A 6,876-nucleotide genomic window follows, 5' to 3' on the forward strand; every position below is an offset into this window, starting at 1 on the left:
TTCAAACCGGAAAATAACTTTTGTTCGTAATTATTCGATCTCATTCCAATAAGACAAAGTTGACCTTAAATTTCCTGTCAACTTTTTAAACATCTTTCTTAAAATGGCTGAACAAGGATTTGTATAGTATATCTCACTATACAAATCCTTGGGCTGAAGTATTTATACGTTGTGAGATTTAAAATATTTTGATAAGGACATTAATTCCTGAATATGTAAATAAAGATCGCTTTGGACGGACCAAATTATATAATGGCAATTGGTAATTATCTATTTCAAATATGCAAGGTTACCGATTCTAATTTAAAATAGTACAATTTTTAGTTCATACACTCGTGTTTAGAATGCCATTATTATTTATTCAATTAAATTAATTCAGTATTTCATTGTTACAAAAATATTCAGCAGTCATAATTCATTTTAAACTGAGCTTACGGAAAATATAAAAATATACCACGGCTATCCAGTTATTGTGCCACCATATTACTCCCCCAAAATAATTATATTTCTTTTTTTATTTTTTTGTCTCAAACTATCACTCCCGTTTATCATTCATATACGAAATGATGTTCACACCTGGAACGGTGAACCGTGACGGCTAAAATTCACTGAGTGAAAATCAAAAGATTAGAATTACAGAATGCAAACCTTTAAATACCTTGAATTTAACCACGCATTCAACAGGTAGTCACTAAGTGTCACAGTACAATACACATTGTATTAATTTTACACAGTACTAGCGAGAAATGTTTGCTAGACTGAAGTAAAAGGTGAGAATACAAACATGCATTTTTTATACACTATCAGTTATATATGTTTGTTGAAAATATCCGTCGGAAAAAAAATTCATAAAAATATTCTATTGTATGATTTACTTTTATTACTATAATGACTATAATCATATCAGAAATCCTTAAAATATAAATCGTACATTTTTTTTTAAAGTTGCACGGCTGATCACTTTACTTTCTTAATTATCAGTTGGTTAATAGCTACGCCAAAAGTCGTCGATGCGCTTTAAATCGCGTAATTAGATGATTAACGAACAAGACTTAAATGAGACTAATTCCACTCCCGGCATGCAAAAAGACTTAAACTACGTCACAGAAGTCAGGAAGTTCGAATAAATAAAATTAATAATTCCCAATTTTCTTCTTTATTAGTTTTCATATCCAGATAAAACTTGGTGAATATGTTTTTTATGGTATTATGAACATAATAAGATGATAAGTAAAAAATCGCGAATTTTCCCTTTAACAACTCACTTCGAACTTCTTAAAAATAAAAACAAACCTATTTTGCACCAATAATGGTTCCCTGTAAGTTGAACATACAAATAATGTTGCGAAATCTCTCAAATTGTCACAAATTAATATTTGTTCGTGATCTTTCATGATAACTCCTTTCTCGCACAAAAAAAATCTCGATTGAATTAAGAAATGATTAGAAACACATGTATTTCATCAGAACAATAGACAAATAAGAATGTTCAATAAAAAAAATCTAACACATTATTGTAACTACAATATAAACATATAAACAAATGTATCATTATAACAGTTGTCTAGAAACTAGTTAAGGATAAAAAATGACAAAATTGGAAAGGTACGTGTAACTAGCGGAATGCATCAGAAAAATATCACAGCAAAATATAACCCTGCATAGGCTTGCCATCAATTGTGAAATACATTCATGTTTATGGAACTTAAAATCAGCGAAATCTCTTTAAATTAAAGAACCTTAGTGAGCGCGCTCACATACCCCACGTCCTCACATTGTCATTGGAGAAATAAAATATGTGTAAGAAAAAAAAATTGAATCATAATTTCCTGTCAATATGCACATCTACATAGTATGTCCTTATTATCTACAAAGTTTCATGAAATTATGTTGTGTGGTTTCAGAGGAGTTGCGATGAAAAACTGTTGCAGAAGACATTAAAGCAAATAAGTTCAAAGGGGCGTAACTCCTAGCAAAAAAATTGAACAGTAATTTCCTGTCGATATGCACATCTTCATAGTATGTCCTTATTATCTAAAAAGGTTTCATGAAATTCTGTTGTGTGGTATCAGAGGAGTTGCGATGACAAACTGTTGCATAGTACATTGAAGCAAATAAGTTCAAAGGGGCGTAACTCCTAGAAAAAAAATTGAACCGTAATTTCCTGTCGATATGCACATCTACATAGTATGTCCTTATTATCTAAAAAGGTTTCATGAAATTCTGTTGTGTGGTATCAGAGGAGTTGCGATGACAAACTGTTGCAGTAGTACATTAAAGTAAATAAGTTCAAAGGGGCGTAACTCCTAGAAAAAAAATTGAATCGCAATTTCCTGTCGATATGCACAACTACATAGTATGTCCTTATTATCTAATAAGGTTTCGTGAAATTCTGTTGTGTGGTTTGAGAGGAGTTGCGATGACAAGAAACAGGACTGACGGACGGACAGACGGACAGACGGACGGACGGATGGGTCAAAAACATTATACCCTCCGCAACTCGTTGCGTGGGGTATAAAAACGAATACGAAACTGAATCAATATAAAACTTCACTTATGATGCAATATCATAAGATGAATCTTCCAAAAACGAAAAATGGTATATAATATTGAGATAAATCTCACAAACATAAATTCAGTATGAAATAAGAACAATACTTAATATCAAGAAATTAGTGGCGGTGACATAATCTAATTCTCACTAACGTATCCGATTTACTACTGCGCAGTTTTGTTTTGCATGTCATGTGATAAATTTCATGGACTAAATATGTATTTATCTGTCTGGATACAGTTTCCATTATATCTAAATTACCCCACATAATCGCAAACTTTTCTATTATCTCAAAGTTACGATCTTCACTCTGCCTTAAGCGGATATAATGGCTACGGTCTGAATTTGCATTAATGTAACGCAATCATTCGTCATTTCGTTTTAGTTGGCAAAGTCATCGATATATGAAAAAGATATGGAGGAGAAGTTCAAGAGTTGTAGAAAATGTACTGCAGTATAAATGTGATTGACAATCACGAGGAGTGTTTTCGTTATCGAATCTGTCACAAAGGATTTCCATCAGGCATTTGCCGGCATTAGGATGATGAAAGACGTTCGTTATTTGAGATCATGTTGGATAATGCTTGAAGTAAACATTCCTTAGCCGAAAAACCTTCTGCGTAGTAGGTATGCCGTGAGAATGCCGAGTGATTTTCCATCTGACAGACATTGATTAGGTATAGAAAAGGGACGAAAGATACCAGAGGGACAATCAAACTCACAGATCGAAAACAAACTGACAACGCCATGGCCAAAAATAAAAAGGCAAACAGACAAATAATAGTACAGATGACACAACATAGAAAACTAAAGACTAAGCAACACGAACCCCACCAAAAACTTGGGGTGATCTCAGGTGCTCCGGAAGGGTAAGCAGATCCTGCTCCACATGTGGCACCCGTCGTGTATAGAATTTGGACCTGGTCAGAAAGATCATTCACGAAAATAGTACATATTGTTAACAAAATAGTCATTACGCATAGTTTTTACTTTGTAAATAAATGAAATATTTGGACATTTATGGTATCAAATAATAACCCAAGGAATGTGATCAATGTAGAGCCATTGCTGAAAGTTTCTTTTAAATGATAAAACAAAATACATGAAATTGAAAGATGAGGGCATAGTTTGCCTGTTGCTCAGACCAGAAATGTCCTTTTTTACTACCAAACTTCCGGGAACTAGTGAGCTCTTGTATGCAATTAAAGATATGTTGAGTTTTCAGCACAAGCCAGAAAATGGTATGGTATTGTTTTGACTTGAAATGTTTGTTACTTTATTCAAACATAAGACTTAATAGCCAGTATGCTTGAAATTACATAATTTATTATAGAAAGCGAAGGGGCTATGGATTAGTGGTTTTAGTCCATTTGGTGACGACATAATGGAGGAGGGGGAAATGAAAGTAAGCACTGTGCAAAAGACATGCAGAATGATATGCCTGTTGCGCAGTACGAGACAGTTGACCTTAATTCTGTTCAAAATCAGTTGCAACAAAATTCAAAGCCTTCTCATATTGATACACAGTCGAGTGTAAACATTAGTTAATCGAACATGTAAATTCTCATTTATTTTGCAGGGCAACACTCATACAAGTAGGTTTTACCTACTGATTATTTAATCTATGTGAGGCGTCCTATTTACATTTCTACGATCATGTTTGCTTTTAAATAAATTCCATTCTGATCAAGTAATCCCTTCGTTTTTGACAGAGAAACACAATGAAAAGCCACAATCATCCTTATTTAATCAGCAGGCTCGTTTTGTGGGAAGTTGAATTTGACATGAATTCGTTCCATAATACAGGTATATTCTCGTTTAGACATCCTCTAAATTTCCTACAAGGAGCCATTTTTACATCATGAGAAAATTTATATTTGGAATATGGTATTGGGTTGACATGGTAATGGAATAGGAATACAGGGAGTGTTAACTAGACATCATTGAGATGGAAGCCATCTCTGTGGGCACCGCTGTAAATAACGTGTGGTAAAAAATTTGTATGGATAAGCTGATATGAAGCACTTTATTAAGTTTTGACCTTGAACTTTGACCTAGGAAGTTGCACAACATTATGACACACCCTCTGTTGTTGGTTAATATACATGTCAAGTATAAAGTATGAAATTATAACGGTTCTGTAGAGCGGACACAATTTGTTACGGACGGACGGACGGACAGACTGATCACTATAGGGCGACCCGTCACTAGATGGGGCCCTAATTAAATATTGTTAAAAAAAACAAGAAAATCGAACATCCTCAGAATTGCAATTTCTGGGCATATAAGTCTCATGATGAAGAGCATGATTGTTTTGGCAAAAACAAAATGCTCATAAAATAACATTATTCTCGCTTACATAGATCAAATTAGAATTCATACATTTAATGTTAGCAGTGTTTCATATTTGCCATTTTGACTAAAATCAAATCGAATGATTAACATAAACATAAACATTAACACAAATCATACATTTGAAAATAAATGTACAGAAATAATTTGCAATATTGATTTATTCAGTATGTATATATATATATATATAATCAAATTATTCTCATATATATATAAATGCATGTACTTTAATACAAATACATGGTAAATTTTATCAACAGCTATCTTTTGTCTGATCAAAACCCGGTGCACCACACCACGTTACTTCAGACAAAAGTTTTCTACATTTCAATAACATATCACATGGTAATTGTATATCTTATAAATCATCATCACATGAATTTTTACAAACTGATCATGTATAAGCATAAAGCCGTAGCGATTAACAGCAGAAAATAGTATTATCAATAGTAGATAGATTACTGAGTCATTAAAGACATTCACCATGTACATGCAATCAACAATTAAACACAGATGTTTTCATCTCTTCATGAGAGAGCAGACAGCGAGACAGGATACTCAGAAAACCTAAGTAAAGGCAGGGCAACCATAGACCGGTCAAGAAGTGAGGCTCACCCTTAATACAGCAAACTCAATTTTAAACCCGCTAACAAAAATGAACAGGAGTTGCCCTAGCCTGCCTAACTCAACGGACCGGGAAAGGGACACTGGAATAATAATAACATTGTGTATATATACCTAATAGGACATTTACAACTAAAAGTTTTGAATAATGCATAAAAAGGCTAGCCAATTTCCCTTCAAACTGTGAAGTAATTGACATCACTATTGTCTTTAATGCCCCAAAAATGCGGTGAAACCCTTTTTGATATCCCTTTCCAAAACATTTTGTCTGGAGTCAATGCACAGTATTGAATATATGCCCAGTCACACATTTATGTATATATATATATATATATAGTGCCTAGAAAATCAACCTAACAATGTTAGAGTAGATTTGATTCTTTACTTCCTTCCCAAGCGGGGCTGGAACCTGTACTTTTCACTTCATACTTCTACGGCAACACCGCCTAGCATTGCGCAGACGCCTTATCCCCTCCTCTAACTATAGCTGATAAAAATCAGCTTTCGTTTCGGGAGGTGTTACCTTCTCGTAGGAATTTAAACAAGGACATCTAGACGCAATACACAAAGTATTTTAAGTGTACAGAATGTCTAAATATTGTCTAAAGCCTGGCATTTCTTAATCATAAGAAATCCGATGGACAAGGTATAATTTACAGTTGTCACTACACATAGGCAGACATACATATATATATATATATATATATATTCATTGGTTATTACGATCACGTGATTCAAAGGGTATTCCAGGTACTTTAAGCCTTGTATCTTTTTTTTAATTATATGGACGCTATGCTTCTTTTTTTAAATTATATATATATTGACAGTCAATATTAAAAATCTTGCAAAATACAATGTAAAACACACAAAAAGAACTGTTTACATATGTAATATATAAAATAAGGATTTTCACTCAGTCAATACGTGATATATGGCATCGTATATTACAAATGGTGTAGATTTCTCCTTTTTTCATTGGACAATGGTTATTACGATCACGTGATTCAAAGGGTATTTAAGTATATGGACGCTATGTTTCTATTTATATATATATATATATATTGACGGTCATAATATATATAAATATGGACGATCTGTTTCTATTTATATATAATGACAGTAAATATAAAAAAAACTTGCGAAATACAACGTAAAATGCGCTATTTTTCTATTCATATCATATATTGACGGTCAATATGAAAAAAATATTGCAAAATACAATGTAAAATACACAAAAAGAAGATTGAAGTCGATTTCCATAATACACTGTTTACATATGTAATATATAAATTAAGGACTTTCACTCAGTCAATACATTCTAATGGACAAAAGAAAGGACACATGAC

General features: G+C 32.9%; 1 long non-coding RNA gene across 1 annotated transcript; it reads left to right on the plus strand.

Annotated features, from left to right (window-relative positions):
- The first annotated feature begins 565 nt into the window (after positions 1-565).
- Positions 566-2,513, plus strand: LOC127730668 (uncharacterized). The gene is made up of 2 exons (XR_007995211.1): positions 566-2,210; positions 2,380-2,513. It is a non-coding gene; the product is annotated as an uncharacterized LOC127730668 (long non-coding RNA).
- The last annotated feature ends 4,363 nt before the right edge of the window (positions 2,514-6,876 follow it).

The sequence above is a fragment of the Mytilus californianus genome, unplaced genomic scaffold (assembly GCF_021869535.1).
Source record: "Mytilus californianus isolate M0D057914Y unplaced genomic scaffold, xbMytCali1.0.p SCAF_2, whole genome shotgun sequence".
NCBI classification, from domain to species: Eukaryota; Metazoa; Mollusca; class Bivalvia; order Mytilida; family Mytilidae; genus Mytilus; species Mytilus californianus.